Consider the following 17,580-nt stretch of genomic DNA (forward strand, 5'->3'; position numbering starts at 1 on the left):
CTAAGGAATCTTTCTAGACAGGTGACTGTGCCAATCCTAGGTTCCCCTCCTTTGTTGTACTTCACTGTTCCATGCTTGTCCCTTAGCCATCGTGATGTGATTGTCTGAACATATGTGCCTATTTCCACTAGACTCACAGACTCAGGCAGGCTACCTGCCTGTCTGTTGGTTGTGCAATGCCTGGCAATAATAACTGCTTGTTGAAAGACTAAATGGAATAGCTACATAGATGGGAATTAGTGGTCATCAGTTCAGTTCAGTTCAGTTCAGTCACTCATTCGTGTCTGACTCTTTGCGACCCCATGAATCGCAGCACGCCAGGCCTCCCTGTCCATCACCAGCTCCCGGAGTTCACTCAGGCTCACGTCCATCGAGTCAGTGATGCCATCCTGCCATCTCATCCTCTGTCGTCCCCTTCTCCTCCTGCCCCCAATCCCTCCCAGCATCAGAGTCTTTAGTGGTCATACATATAGTCAAACCTCCAACTGACAGCAGGCGTCCCCAGAGAGCTGGTACTTTGAACTTTTGGAATAGCTGCAAGAACAAAGAACTCATTGCTTGTAAATGCAAATTAGGTGATTTAAATTATTGGTTAGTGTAATTGGTGATTAACACATTTAGATTATTAGAATATATTAAAATTCTCTTTCTTCTATTGATTTTACCTTACAGAGCTAGGTAGAATATCTCTTCTTCTGTGTATCCCCTCTTTGGTCTTCCCTGGTGGCTCAGCGGTAAAAAATTCACCTGCCAATGCAGGAAACGTGGGTTCAATCCCTGGATCAGGAAGATCCCCTGGAGAAGGAAATGGCAACTCACTCCAGTATTCCTGCCTGGGAAATCCCATGGGCAGAGGAGCCTGAAGGGTTACAGTCCATGGGGTCACAAGAGTTGGGCATGACTTAGAGACTAAACCACAACCACCACCACCATCCTCTCTTCAAAATCTAACTTCTGCCATCATCAACTCTTTTTCTTTATAATTATAAACAATTTACATATACAGAGCCTCAAACAAACTAAATAACTTATCCAAAGTTAAAAAGCCAAAGTTGATGGGCTATTATGGGACTTAAACTCAGCTCTTTGACTCTATAATCTGTGAGCTTAACCACTCTGTTGTACTGGAAATAACTTCAGTTCTTTAAAATGAACCTTTTTAAGTGCCTTCGACAGTACTTACTATCTCAAAACCCTTTCTCCATGTACCATTTACTTTGTCAGTATCTCTCAAAATGCAGCACTAAAATAAACACAATGTGTCAGATATTATCTGACTAGGACAGAGTGTGGTGGGACTGTTACCAAATTTGATTTATCAGGCCCAACAGTTCCATTTCAGTAAAATGAATGTGTATGGATCTTAGCAAATCTATATTTATTTTTTAGTAAGCAAAACTTCTGGATCATTTTTATGCAAATTATTCCAAAGAAAAGTCTCTCCAATCCAGTTGTAGAGTTTTCTATTTTTATTAAAACACAAGATCATTTATCTTTGTTACATTTCATCATTTTGAATTAGACCTGTCATAATCATTTTAAGACTTCATTCTGATGTCTATCATATCAGCCAGCCCCCAAATATGATGGCATCTGCACATTGGATAACCATATTTTTGAAGCATTTAGTTATGTCATTGCTAAAATATTAAAAGAACAAGATAAACATTTATCAATATTCTATTAGAAATGTTCTTAAATACAGAAAGAAAAAAAAAACTAAACATCTCTGGATCAATTGCTCAGTGGTTTGCAGTACAATAATCTAGATATATTTCACTATATTATTATAATAACTAGAAATAAGGGTAACTTTGTTTAAATGCCATGTAGAAGCCACTATACTCAACATGTCAACTCTATCAAAACAGACTAATTTGCTCTGACATATACTTAGTTAGTGAATCCATATTGGCTCTTGATAATCATATAATCTTTTCTACAGGCCCAGAAAGTGTGAGGTTAATAATATATCCTGGAATTTTCCAGGGAACAAATATCCATGTGTTTGGGAGTTCTTTCTGAGAAAAGAAAACATAGATCTTTCAGTGGAAGATAATGGTGAAAACACAAAATGATATTCTTTGCAGTACCACGTTTTTGCATAAAACCTAATTGTCATCCATTTTCTTCAACACATTTTTTTCCTGGTCATTTCATTAACTTCACAATTATATGAGACTACATCTTATGTATTTGAATGTTTTGAAACTCTCTTATAATTCCAGGATATATTACCAACCTCATACTTTCTGAGCTTGTAGAAAAGATTATGTGATTATCAAGAGCCAATATGGATATTATTGTATGCAGTGTTTTGAAACTAGAAGACAGATTATGTATAGAATTTTATTAGAAGTAGGCCAAGTCCCTTAATATTGTCAAAGTAATTTGCCAATTGCAAGAAAACATATTGTCATATCAAATCTTCCTGATGACTGACTATACTGGCTTGAATACTTAAAAAAAAAAATGCTCATCATCCCATAGCCCTTATTTTACTTAAAATCTGTATTTCTTATTATAATTTATATTTTCAAAAATGTTCTGTTCAAAATTGTGAATTTTGCCCTATACTATACTTCAGATTTTACCACATGAACCCTGCTTTCTTTGAGGAGGCGTGGGTTTGTCTAAGGCTCCATTTTATGTTTTATGATTTCATTGATTCTGTTCACAGATCTAATTACTTCAGGCTGACTCTTATTTCTTTTGAAACACTAACTGGTCTTCTCGGAAGGTTTTCTGGATCCCCCAGGTTTCGTGGACATTTCTTAGGTATGTTGAGCAGGTGGTATGCACTGATGTCTTGGTCATTTGAGTCTCCTCCCTGCAATGGGGACATGAATCTCACTGCAGTTCCGACAGGCTCCACATGATGGTGGCCTTGTCTCCACAAACCGGACTTCAGGTCCCTCTACATGCTAGAAGTTTACTGGCCTCAGTTTCAGGCTCCCTTGTGAAGTAGCTGTCAATTTGCCGGAACCTGGTCACAAGGCTGAAGTTTTCAGTGTGGGCTCCACACCTGTGGCTGACACAGAGTGACTGTGAGCTGCATGAGGCTTGCAGGAGTGGACGTCACTGTGCTTTGCTTTTGATTTTCATTTTTCTCTGGAATATGTTTTCTTAGTACAAAACTCACATTTTGAGGATGGAGGATAAAGATGCAGAATGAAAACATAAAAGATAATGAGATCTGCAGAAAATGTTAAAACACACACAAGATTTCAAAGGTTTAATGTGAAAAAAAGATAACGAAAATTATTTACACATATTTCACATAAAAATGATTACAACTGGAGGTGTATTGGGTTAAATAGAGTATATTAATAAAATTAATTTCACTTGTTACTTTTTAAAGTGTGGCTACTAGAACTGATGCTTTTGAACTGTGGTGTTGGAGAAGACTCTTGAAAGAGATCCAACCAGTCCATGCTAAAGGAGATCAGTCCTGAATATTCATTGGAAGGACTGATGCTGAAACTCTAATACTTTGGCCACCTGATGCGAAGAACTGACTCCTTGGAAAAGACCCTGATGCTGGGAAAGATTGAAGGCAGGAGGAGAAGGGGACGACAGGAGATGAGATGGCTGTATGGCATCACCAACTCAATGGACATGAATTGGCAATGGACAGGGAGGCCTAGCATGCTGCAGTCCATGGGGTCGCAGAGAGTTGGACACGGCTGAACAACTGAACTGACCTGAACTAGAAATTTTAATTTTACACATGAATTGCGTTTGTGGCCTGCATGGTAACTATATTGAACTGAGTTTATATTGTCTAGAAGGAGGTGGGTGATGTTTCTATATTCCTCTGCGGTATTTCCTGAGGAAATCTCTGACTTCAGCACTGTTGTCAGACTGAGCAAAGAATCTGATTTCCCAGGAAATGTTGGAGGCCTCCATACGGTTATGGCATGGAGACATTTTAGAGTGGTCCCAAACAAGGGCTTCTGGGTCATAGTTGATTATCAGAATTATGTGGGAACAATGTTCTAATTGATTGTTGATCCCCTCTACAGATACATTGATTCAATACAGACGGATATATTGATGTTTTCCTTTCCTCCATTCATTTTCTTACTTTTCCCCTCCTCTCCAATTCCTCCAGTTCCTGGAGGAAGGAGTGACCTCCAGGTAGGAGAATACTATGTTGCCTGAAGCAATAGATGTGAAAGAGGCGTGATGAGTGGAGAGCTGCAGAGACAGTGTGAGTTGAACAAGAGTGGACTGAGGGTTGTCACCTTCGGTGGCACTCCAGAGTAGTTCTGGTGTTTCAAAGTAGGGCATATTCAGTTGTACTATCAGAACATGGGCATAACTGGAAAACCAGCCAGTTGACCCTAAAGTCTGAGGTTGATTTACAGCTACTGAAATTATATAGAATTTTTGCTCACTTCTGTTATCCTAAAAGTGATTATAAAATTGCATACTTTGGTCGTACTTTAGATAAGAGATCCATCAGCTCTTCCCTCCACTACTTACGTACAACTTTCCTACAGTTTGAAGCCATTGGAGCTTTGCTTGAGCTTCATGTACTTTCTCAGGAGGAAATGAAATTCCCTAAAAAAGTGAAATGCATTCATCTGGAAAAGCCTGCAGAACTGAATTGGGTAGCCGGTGTACGTTTGACCCTTTACTAGTTTCGCAGCAACATTTTGACTGGATTCTGTTACAATCTCCCAATGACGTGTTTTGTTTTTTACTTGTTTTGTTTTTCATTTTAGCAGCCAACTAACTCTCTTGAAGTTAAACTACCAGCCCTAAGATGACATCTGACATTGCAATTTAGTTCTTTGATTTTTTTTTTTAATGGCTTGCTTTGTGTCTACCTGATGTGTCTATATGACCCAAGTGTCAGCCAGAGATTTGAGCAGGGATTTCCACAAAGCTTGGGATTCCCTCTCTCTAGTTCTCCTCTCTCTAAAACTCCTTTCTCATTATCTGTCAGCTGTCCCATTTTCTTTGAACTTGCTGGATGAAAATGGATGTAGATTTCCTAGCAGAGATTTTGCCATCTGTGTTTAAGATTATGACCTGCCTTAAGGCTGAAAACCATAATAAAAGGGAAACTTGCCCTCTGTCTTTTGCTTCTTTCAAGTGCTGGCTCCCCTCCCAAATCTCTGTGCTCACATTCTTTCTCAAGTACCTTCAAATAATTACATTTTATGTCTTGACAAGCCTTATAGTTGTTGCCTGATGGAGGGCTGGTCCCATGCAAGCTTATTCAGCCATGATGGGAGGAAGTGGATTTTCTCTCCTTTGTTATTTTTTTATTTTGTAGATTTGTGCTTTCTTCATTTTTATGTTTGATTGCTAGCTATCATTTGTATTTGATTGTATGATTTGTTTGATTTGCCTATGTTTCTTCTTTTCCATCTCCCAGAATTTTGATTCATTAATTTGATTTAAAGTTTTTCTATTCTCTACTTATTTTTTATCTGTAATTTTTTCTTCTTTTTGGTTTCTTTTGGCTTATTTTATTGTTATTTTCTACTTTCTTATATCAATAATTTAAACTGTATTTTTTCATGCTTTATATTTATGTATTTATCATAATTATACAAACAATAGCATTAATGTCTAACTATGAAATCTAAATCAGTACACTTTCAAAACAAAAGAGAGTTTTTGCTCCCCCTTCTCCTTCATGTGTATATTTCCTTAATCTTTTTTATTAACTTATAAACTTTATTGATCAAATTGCCAACATCCATTGGATCACTGAAAAAGTGAGCGAGTTCCAGAAAAACATCTACTCCTGCTTTATTGACTATGCCAAAGCCTTTGACTGTGTGGATCAAAACAAACTGTGGAAAATTCTTCAAGAGATAGGAATACCAGACCACCTGACCTGCTTCCTGAGAAATCTGTACACAGGTCAAAAGCAACAATTAGAATAAGACATGGAAAAACAGACCGGTTCCAAATCAGGAAAGGAGTACGTTTAGGCTGTATATTGTCACTCTGCTTACTTAACTTATATGCAGAGTACATCATGAGATGGACTTGGTGAAGCAAAGCTGGAATCAAAATTGCAGGGAGAAATATCAATAACCTCAGATATACAGAAAACACCACACCTATGGCAGAAAGTGAAGAGGAACTAAAGAGTCTCTTGATGAAAGTGAAAGAGGAGAGTGAAAAAGTTGGCTTGAAACTCAACATTCAGAAAACTAAGATCATGGCATCTGGTCCCATCACTCCATGGAAAATAGATGGGGAAACAGTGGAAACAATGATGGGCTTTATTTTTTTGGTTTCCAAAATCACTGCAGATGGTGATTGCAGCCATGAAATTAAAAGACACTTGCTCCTCATAAGGAAAGTTATGACCAACCTAGACAGCTTATTAAAAAGCAGAGACATTACTTTGCCAACAAAGATCCATCTAGTCAAGGCTATGGTTTTTCCAGTAGTCATGTATGGATGTGAGTTGGACTATAAAGAAAACTGAGCACAGAAAAATTGATGCTTTTGAACTGTGGTGTTGGAGAAGACTCTTGAGAGTCCCTCGGACTGCAAGGAGATCCAACCAGTCCATCCTAGAGGAAGTCAGTCCTGAATATTCATTGGAAGGACTGGTGCTGAAGCTGAAACTCCAATACCTTCGCCACCTGATGTGAAGAACTGACTCATTTGAAAAGACCCTGAGGCTGGGAATGATTGAAGGTGAGAGGAGAAGGGGACGACGGAGGATGAGATGGTTGGATGGCATCACCGACTCAATGGACATGAGTTTGAGTAAGCTTCAGGGGTTGGTGATGGACAGGGAAGCCTAGCATACTGCAGTCCATGGGGTCCCAGAGAGTCAGACACGACTGAGTGACTGAACTGATAAACTTTATTAGAAACAAATAAGCAAACACTGACTGATACACTGTTCACTTATGGAACCAATCAGCTTAAGTAACATTTGTAAAGTCTAGAAATTTTGATCATGACTTTAAATAATTTATTTTGGGGTTTTTACTTTTATTGCTGTCACTTTCAATGCTATGCACTTGAGTATAAAGTGTGAGTCGCTCAGTCGTGTTTGGCTCTGCAACTCCACGGAATATAGCCCTCCAGGCTTCTCTGTCCGTAGAATACTCCAGGCCAGAATACTGGCATGGGTAACCATTCCTTTCTCCAGGGGTTCTTCCCGACCTAGGAATCGAACCCAAGTCTCCTGCATTGCAGGAGACATTTTTTAAATCATCTGAGCCACCAGGGAAGCCCTAGTGATTTAAAAGTATCTTGTATATTCTGAATGTTCATTATTTGATTTTCCTTACAATATTTTTCCAAAAATATCGAATTGCTGACATCCTTACTTGTTATTCGAAACTTGTTTAATAAAAAGTTCTTGAATTTCTAGATTGGACATGCTCACAGGAAAAATCATTGCAAGATTTAGAAGGTGAACTAGAAGAAGCAGCCATTTAATGCTCTGATGGTGGGTATAGAACTTAAGGTGAAGTGCCATCCATGTGTGTAGTCACTTGTCTGCTAATTCGATTGTTGGCATGGCCAGCATCTAATCCAGCCTCTCCAATTCCCATCACATCTTCTCATTTGGTCTCTCAGGTCCTGGCCTACGTGCATATACAGCTTCATTATAAAAGATGCCAGCTTTCCTGCGGGCCTCCAGCATCATCCAGGTAAGCCAGAAACAGACTCTGGCTCCAGTCTGTACTTTTGGATTCTGAGTTATTTCTACAAGTTACAGTTTTCTCTGCTCTCTGTCTTCACAAAGACTTCAAGCCCAACCTAGCTTCAAAGGCAACAGTTTGCATAGATTTGCCCACAGTTCCCACAATTGGGAAGAGCCTAATATTTATGATAAATTTCTTGTTCTATACCATGTTTAAGAATAGCTTCTCTCATAAACCCTTGATTTCAGAAATTGGTGCTGGAAGTGGTTCTAGAGAAACATAAACTCAAGGAGGGTTTCTTTGAATGAATTCTGTGTTATTTGCACTTGTTACCGTGCTGTTGTTGGTGTGCTGCTCAGAGAAACATTGATAGTCGATGATAGCGTGATAATTCCTTAAATTATCACCTGCAGATGTCTCTAATAAAGTGTCTGTAAAAAACGCACAACTTTGGTAGGTCAAGCATTGCAACCATAGAGATGTTAGTAAAAATAACCATAACGAGGTGGTTGGTTGGTTGTTTGTATGTTAATTGTAGCATTTGGGGAAAGAAAATGCCCAGTCCAAGATTCTACTTAGGGACCAGAATAATTTTATCATTTGCTTGTTAAAAGAAAACTGGAATGGGGACATCTGGGCAGATTCTGTTAAAGCTGGGAAACTTTCCCTGTATTCTGCCAAGTATCGTTGACTCATAAATACAGCTCTTTATGTCCTGTCAGGGAGATTCATCTCCTCTTGCCTGAAGACTATGTAATGGGCTTCTCTGATATAATTTCAGAATAATTTCTTAATTTTACTAAATTTAGGGAACTACTGATCCTCCTTATGAACTGCCCCCACCACTTCTCATTGTTTCCAGAGCTATAAAAGGACTTAAGTAATGGGAACCTTAGACTGTAAAGTAAAAAGTGTAGCTTTTGAGGAGGACCTCAAAGATTTGCCAGTTTGTATCAATAGAAATCTTGGAAACAGGCATAGGAATGGATTCTAAGCTACTCATGAGAGGTGTAAGGAATATACGGTTGGATTGCATCTAAACATTGCTATTGATGAATTGAGATACAATTCTGTACTCAACACATTGGCAAAGGTGGCGGAGGAGCTCTAACATTTCATTTGCTTGGCTGACTGAAACCTGGAGCCAAAGTGATCTGCATAGAGTGAAGCTGAGATGCTTGCTAGGCCTTCCAACATAGGTATCCAAAGGATTAGGAAGACTGGAATGCTGGAGTGGTGGAAGACTTACCCCGGTAATCCCTGAATACCTCCCCTCAAAAGTCCAGAGGATACTTCCTTCACAAGGGGTGTGCAAAATAGATTGGTCAGAGGACACTACTATCAGAGTGGATTGACTGATTTTAATGATGATGATGGGACTTCTGAGTGTCATGGGCCGTGTGATGGCACTAAATTACCAAAGACAAGAACTGTATGAATGCTGGAAAGAGAGTCAGAGCCCAAGTCTGTAATAGGAATTTTCTCACTGGCAGAAATCTTTGGTATTAAGCAGTGGGTCATGGTTTCTCTAGATGAAAATTAGAGAGCCCACAAAATTTTTACTTAGTTTAGGTAATTAGAAAGCTGTAATCACTGTAATTGAAGGTGAGAGAAGAAGGGGACAACAGAGGATGAGATGGTTGGATGGCATCACTGGCGCGATGGACATGAGTTTGAGTAGGCTCCGAGAGTTGGTGATTGACAAGGAGGCCTGGCATGCTGCAGTCCATGGGGTCACAAAAAATTGGACAAAACTGAGCAACTGAACTGACTGACCAAACAAAACAGAGGGTTTAACTGAGCCAGGACTGTGTGGGCACCCTTGCTGGCTTCCTCAGATTAGATGTACTTCTAGTAATGATATCATGGAGTTCAAAACAATGTGCCATTGAAATTGAAAAGCAATTGCTGCAGAAAGATACCAGGGATATAGCAAAACCTCACCCTCGTGGAAAAGTTCTTTAATCAGTGGACGACCCGTGTCTCCAGGTTATGATTTGGCACCGCATGCTGAACCTGAGAGCTCAGTAATCCCTCATTACCGTATACCTTTTGGAGGTTCCACTGATGTGATTGTGAACAACATAAATAGAATAGTGAGTAACAGCGGAAATATTAGGTTAAATGAAGAGACAATCAGACTACATCTGACTTCACGTTCATCATGAAGCAGCAGAGTTCCATGACCTGCTGCTTTTGAGGTTTTCAAAACTGCTAGTAATGGAGCATTTTGCAGGTTTATCTTGGTCAGATCCAAATCTACCAAGATTTCCTCATGTCTTGATAAATTAATGGGGTTTCTTCTCATATCTAATTAAAGCTCTTAGTAGAATAATTCCATTATTTCCATAACTACTTTAATAAAACTCCATGAGTATTGATTTCAAACTCATCAGAGACGTCCTTGGGATTTTTCTCAGTATTGAGAATGTACAAAGAATCTGATTTCTGATCAGGACTGCTGTGTGATGCTTTGATGTAATACGAAAGCTATCGAGTATGGACTTACCATTAGGCAGAGATTAACCTGGAGCAGCTGTTAGAGACTGGCTGTTGGTGTCCCCCAAAATGTATGTTGGAACCCTAACTCTCAATGGAATAAGGGGGTAATTAGGCCTTTGGGAGATAATTAGGCTCAGATAAGGTCATGAGGGTGGAACCCCCATGTTGATGGGATTAGTGCCCTTAGTAAGAAGAGACTGTCAGTTTCCCTGCCATATAAGGATATAGCAAGAAGATGGCTATCTGCAAACCACAAAAGGGGCCCTCACCAGACACTAAATCTGCTGGCACCTTGATCTTTTTCATCCCAGCCTACAGAACTGTAAGTGTTTATTGTCTAAGTCACCCAGTCTTTGTCATAGTAGTCCAAGCTGACTAACAACAGCTACATCAGTCCTGCTTTCTTCTTTGAGGCAGCCAAATGCAGGGTGTGTTTGGGAAGGGGGAGGGGTATGCACACGCATATCATTTGGCAATACGTTAGAGTATTTGTTTAAGAAGTAATAACTTAACTAAATACACTGAGGACAGTTCAATCAGAGTTCCTGGATAGGAAAACTATGTGAGGGATTTTGCTGGAAAACCCAGAGAGCAAATACATATTTTCGTGGATTCTATCCAATTAATCAAGATAGTGATAGAAAGACAACACCTCTCATATATTTTCCACGTTGCCAGAATATTTTATTCTTTAATAATACTTGCTGTGCTTAGTATACATTGGAGTATCATTAAAAATGAGCTCATCATGTGACAGGATGACAGAAAGAAAATAAATCTCCTGTTGCTGTGTGTTATTTATCTCTGCCCTATTAAATTTTTCCGTTCAAATTGGCTTTTTAGCTAGCCAGAACATGACCAGACACTATAATAATGACAGTCTACACACACATTTTCTATGAGCATTTATGCAGCTCATGTAAATACTGTAAGAAGTGTCATTCCAATCTTGAAGATTTTTCTTGATATATAAGAACTCTCCTCTCATGCATCTGAAGTCTCTCTTTTCTCCACACTCGTAAAATGTGAGAAGATACTTCTTTCAGAGGGTTATTAAAGTTTGTTTTGCAGTCCATTGGTTGGGAACACAATTTCCTGGTAATTTAATTTTGATGTGTTTCTTAACTTGGGTTTAATTCTATTCATCCCAATAGATATTGAATGAAGAAGTACATATTACTGTGAATATGTGTTGTATTACGATGAAGTTGAATCATTTTAAATATTTTAATACAGAGCACTTTCTACTCTGGCAATTTTATGACATATCAACAGTAAAAATTTCAAAAACGGTTACATGAAACAGAAGTATCACTTGGACAAGGCAAACTGCACACTGGAAATTACACCACAGGACTGCACTACATTGAATACCGTTTCATGGTTCAAGGACTAACCCCAACTCACTCCAAGGGTGAATTAACAGCATACTAACTCTGGACATGAGAGGCAGAGGGGACTCCCATTAACCATGTTACAGAAAGTGAAAGTTGCTCAGTCATGTCTGACTCTTTGTGACCCCATGGACTATACAGTCCATGGAATTCTCCAGGCCAGAATACTGGAGTGGATGGCCTATCCCTTCTCAAGGGGAATCTTCCCAACCCAGGGATCGAACCCAGGTTTCTCACATTGCAGGTGGATTCCTTACCAGCTGAGCCACAAGGGAAGCCCAAGAATACTGGAGTGGGTAGCCTATCCCTTCCCCAGTGGATCTTCCTAACTCAGGAATCGAACCAGGGTCTCCTTCATTGCAGGTGAGTTCTTAACCAACTGAGCTATGTAGAACTGAAATATAAAAATCATAATCCCCATGTATTGATTTATAGTGATGAAAACAACTCTCTTGGGGTGCAATACTCATTCTGACATGATGCTGATTTTCTTCCCACATGTGGACATAAATGGGGCTCAGATGTTTGTTCCGTGAGATCAGTTCTGTTGAGCCAGTGGTTGTGGATGTGGTAAAGTGTTTGGCTTACGTTTCTCCTTCTTCTGAGTATGTTCATAATGGCACTCCCACGTGGACTACTGCAGTGCCTTTTTACCTATACTGCTCATCTTGTCTCACCTCTCCCCACCACCTCCAGACTCCTAGTTCTTATTGACACATCCTTTTTTGATAATTCTGTGACATCAATCTTGCACCACTCAGTTTCCTGATCAAACAGCCCTTGGTTTTAAGTTTTCCTTTCATGTGACCTAGTAATCATAGATTTTTTGATTAATCCATTTCTTTTTAAACTATATTTTCAAGTTCTGGGAGACTTCCTCTATGTAGATTCCCAACTACTGAAAATCAGCAAAAAAAAAAAAAAAAATTTGCATAATTTTAGAAATTGAAGTATGGTAAATTAAAAACCATTCTGAAAAGAGAAACATAATTAGGAATTAGGAAGCAGAGTTGATGGTAGTTAGCTACTGAAGAAGCTGAGCTTAGGCAGATGTCAGAAAAAAACATCTTTATGACTCTCAGAAATAACATGATTTCCTTTTGAGAACCATATATTTATTACAAACACTAAACAAGAGATAGTATAAAGAATGAAAGACCCATATTATAAACAAGTTTCCCATCCTAGTGTCAACTTATAATGAGAAAAATAATGACATATCAGGCTACAATAATCTCTTTGACATGAAATTAATTTTCTCTCTTATGTAAAGATTAATATTTATTTTTTCAGAATAAAAGAATAGAAAAAGGTTTCAGAAACTCATTCATTACATAAAAGTCTGATCTGGGCAGAGATGTAACATTCCTTTTCTGTCACAGTTAAAAACTGTTTGTTGAATTAAAAAATAAACCAGTGTGTGAGTTCAAGAATAATGGAAGAAAAGGAAGCTCGGTAAGAACTGGAGGAGCGTTTGGTGACACTGGTACAAGGAAGGCGAGCATCCCCAAAGGAGGAAATGATGGGAACAAGGAGGAAAAGAAAGGCGTGTTTGGAGCTTAGCGGCAAGGGGAGCCTGGGGCTTCCCTGGTGTCTCAGGCAGTAAAGAAAGTGGAAGTGTTAGTAGCTCCGTCCTGCCCAACTCTTTGCAATCCCATGGACTGTAGCTCATCAGGCTCCTCTGTTCATGGAATTCTCCAGGCAAGAATACTGGAGTGGGTGGCACTCCCTTCTCCGGGGGATATTCCCAACCCAGGGATCGAACCCAGGTCTCTCACATTGCAGGCCGATTCTGGAGAGAGGAGCCTGGTGGACTACAGTCTACAGGGTCACAAAGAGTTGGACACAACTGAGTGACTAACACTTTCACATTTCAGTGTTAGGGAGGAAAGGCAGTTCCCAGTCTGATAAAATACTGAAAGAGGCCACTAAAGATTGCAGTACAACACTACTGTCTTGCTTGTGACTGACTTCGATTGGCATATGGTTCTGAACCAACCAGTGCCTGAAGGAAACGTGGGAATCCAGGACTTACATAGGAAAACAAATTATGTTTATTTTCACTCATCTCTAACTGAACTAAAATTTAACATTCTCTTCCCTTGCAAATGTAGGCAACAAACCAAAAGAGTATAAGCAGGATTTTTGACTTTGTCATGAAGAAAATCACGGTCTCATCGTATTACAGTTGTCACAGATAGCTAAAAATATCACGTATATTACCACTATCTTCAATAGTTATTAGACTTAACTAGATCTAATTTAGGAAGTTAATAGTGAAGCAAAAATATTTCTGCATCAAAAATTTTTCTAAGTATAGAAACTGCATTTTAAGATAATGGGAATTATTTATATTCCAATATAGCTTATAGTAAGCATTTACAGTATTCTTTGAAGGGATCCACAGCCTTCTCCAGACTGCTAAAGGAGCTCATGGAACAAAAAAAAATTCAGAATCCCTGCATTAGAATTAGTATTTTGGTTTTAGCATTCCTTACCCTATCAAATTAGTTCTCCAACAGTTTCCAGGTAAACAACTCCATCTATTAGCTCTCTCTAGAATTTTTATGAAATTGATATCTAGAGGAGTCCCTATTAGTGTGTATGTGGATAAGAAAGATGAACTTTTACATCGCCCTTTTGTATTTTCTTTACTCTCTCTTTTGTCCCTTTTTCTTCCCTTTAAATGAATTCCCTATCTTAGCACAGGCTTCTCAGGTGGCACAATGGTAAAGAATCCACCTGCCAAGCGGGAGATACAGGTTTGATCCCTGGTCACGAAGATACCCTGGAGAAAGAAATGGCAACCCATTTCCCATATTCTGGCCTGGGAAATCCTATGGGTGGAGAAGCCTGGCCAGCTACAGTCCACAGGGTCACAAAAGAGCTGAACACAACTTCGCGACTGAGCAGGCATGCACACTTTGGCATTTATCTGGATATGACGGGGATAACTTCAAGCAGGCAGGGAGATTCAGGAGGGCTTAAATATAAAAGCAGAGTTCTCCACACATGGATAGGAGCTGCTGAAAGAAAGGAAAGGAAAAGTTGATGATGGTGGAGGAGACAGAGTTGCCAGTGGGAGGGGGAAAGTCCAGCCCAGCAGATAAAAGCCAGCACTCAGCCTCTGGAAAGTACAGACATAGGCCACAGGTTGGCCAGAGGCTAGTATCAGGGAAGTCTGGAAAAAAGTGAAATATTTACTGAAATATAGCCCAGGAAACATGGCAGCAAGTAGGCTAAGCTCAATCAAAATAGGGATAATTTCCTAGCCTGGAAATTTGATTTGCATCACATGAGTTGGTCTAGATGTGGAAGAGATTCAGAGCAGGACTATACAGAGGACAGTGGTGGTGTGACTGGGGCAAGGGTTTGAGAGAAGAAAACAGAGCCCAGATTTATAAGGTAAGGACACTGGGCTAACTACAAAGAGGTTAATTAAGGACATAGTAGAAAAGGGTAATAAAATGGAGGTTTCTTACACTTGGAGGCAAGCCGAGCATGAGAGTAATGATGAATTTCTTCGTATTGAATCAGATCATCTTAAATAACGACAGACAGGATGGTTCACAAAGTCCGTATTGGGACTAAGCCTGTCAGTCAAGGTGAAACTGATTATTCGAATGGAAATAGAGGGCTTCGAAGGCAGAGAAGCAGGACGTTTATGACAACTGGTCAGCTCTCCAAATCGGCTTTACTCTCTGAGGCATCTATTCTACGTGGCATTAGGCTCCCAGAGCATGAAGCAGAATGTGTTACTAAGTCAGATCTCCTTGGATCACAACAAAAATAATCAGGCAACAGTGATAGACAAAGAGAAAAAGAAACAGGAGAAAATGAGTGGGTCGCCAGAGGCAAAAACGGATGACAGATCCAGATGGCCTTCATTATTTGTCAGTTGGAAAAGTCCAACAACTTCCTAAATTGTCTTCACATTTTCAGTGCTTCACTACTCAAATTCATCTTATAAACCACTTCCAGGCGACAGACTAAAATTCTTCAAGTGTAAACACTGTTTCTCACTTCAATCTTCTACTAAAAAATACCAACAACTCTTTGTCACCTAACAAGCTCCTTTTCTTTTCATTCAAATTTCTGCACAATATGGTTCCAACGGATGTCAATGCTTATTTCCTAGTATGCTTTATTTTTAACTTAAAAGTCATTAAAATAACTGGGGTACTTATTCTTTGAATGCTTCTTTTTTAATGTTTTGTTTTTACTTCTGACAAGTATGTCCTTCTTTGAAGACTTTCTCTACTTCATCTCCATGTGATTTTGGTGGGCTGCCAATCAGAAGACTATGGACTTCTGACAAGAGAAGTGCCACGTGGCCCTAGTGAGACCACCCCTCGTTTACCCCCAGGAGGCACATCCCAAGAGTGCAGGGGCGGAGAGGGATCAAAAGTGGTTGGAACGGAGGCATGAGAGGAATTCTTAGGTGTCTGTGTCTTTATCTCAAAGTTCCTGTGATCCTCTATCCTTCCTTAGGCTCTTCCACTCAGTTCTTTGAGGTACTCAATATCCTTTCAAGGAATTCCTTTGTGTGTGTGTGCACACACACACTTCAGTTCAAGAACAGCAGTTTCTGTTGCTTGTAACCAAAGAACAATGAAAGTTGCAGAAAAGAGCACAGAAGCAAAGGGGAGGCTGTTAGGCATAGAATAGGGCACAGGCCTTCCCCCACCCCGAGATGGCTGGTGTGTGTGGAACCAGTTCTCAAGCTAAAATATCATAAAAAGCAATGGCACTGACATTAAAATTCTGACATGGGAAATTTAGAGTCCATATAAAGGAGAGCTGGGAAATAAGGTCATGGATGGGGCTGCCTGGAACACTGTGGGTGAAACTTCTAGGAACTGTTGGCTTTTGTGATTGTGTATCTGGTTTCTGGATAAATGAAACTGAGAGAACTGTGACCTCAAATGTTACCATTTTCACTGGGAGGCACGGACTAAAATCCAGAGTCTTCCTGTCCCCACGCCCGATGCATCTCGTTTTCCTAGTTGTCACGGGGCTGAGACTGATGCAAACTAAACTCAGAGATGGACCGTACAGCCTGTTACATCAAGGCAACTGAGAATATTGGCACGTATCTTGCCTAGATCTCGAGGGAGATAATGGGATATGAGCTGTGCAGCAGATATATTAGTAAACATTTAAGCCGGAAGAAACCTGAGCCACCGGCGCTCTTGCCAACATTCCTGGTCTGCCCTCCCCCTCCTTGACTGAGGAAGCAGAGTCCCCCACAGGAGAAATAAAATGGATCCTGTGGCGCCAAAGCGCCTTGCTGCTGAACTCATCTCCCCTGCCCCTCCTGATCTCTTGCCCCTCTCCCGTTTGCTTACTTCACCCCCAGGCTCCCTGTTCTGGCTCAGGTGCTGGGAGCTCCCATGGCAGGGCTCTGCACTCTCCGCCCTTGCTGCCATCTCTTCTATCACGCTTTCCTACCAGCGAGGATGGCATGTGGACCCAGTTGCTGCAGCGCGTGAGCCCAGTTGCTCCACAGCTTGTGGGAACCCAGTGCCCCGACCAGGGATCAAACCTGCATCCCCCACAATGCAGGGTGGATTCCTAATGACTGGACTACCAGAGAAGTTCCCACACCTGCCTGACTTGTTCCCTCACCTCCTTCCAACTTTGGGGGGCTTGAATGTCACCTCCTCCTGGAGATTTCCTTTGGACATTATATTCGAAATTGCAACACTTGCCCAATATTATGTTGCCCTTTGGTGTTTTATTTTTCTCTGTTGTACTTAACCACCATCTGCTATATATTTTACTTTTTTGTGTCCTTTGTTCCCAGACATAGCCCCCAATGAACCCTGGGATTCACTCCCTTGGGTAGTCCCCCTCCTGGAGAATCTGGGCAGCTCTGCAATTCATTTGAACCTTGGGAATCTGTCAGAAAGGATGCTGAGCCAGTTCCAGGCTTAAGCCTTCAGAGGGCATGCTGACTTCTGACTTTGCTCTTGGGAGGGCTCTGTGCTACCCCATGAAAAGGCTGGTTACTATGCTGGGTAGACTTCTGTAGAGACAGATAA

Source organism: Ovis canadensis, chromosome 4 (genome assembly GCF_042477335.2).
Source record: "Ovis canadensis isolate MfBH-ARS-UI-01 breed Bighorn chromosome 4, ARS-UI_OviCan_v2, whole genome shotgun sequence".
Classification (NCBI taxonomy): domain Eukaryota; kingdom Metazoa; phylum Chordata; class Mammalia; order Artiodactyla; family Bovidae; genus Ovis; species Ovis canadensis.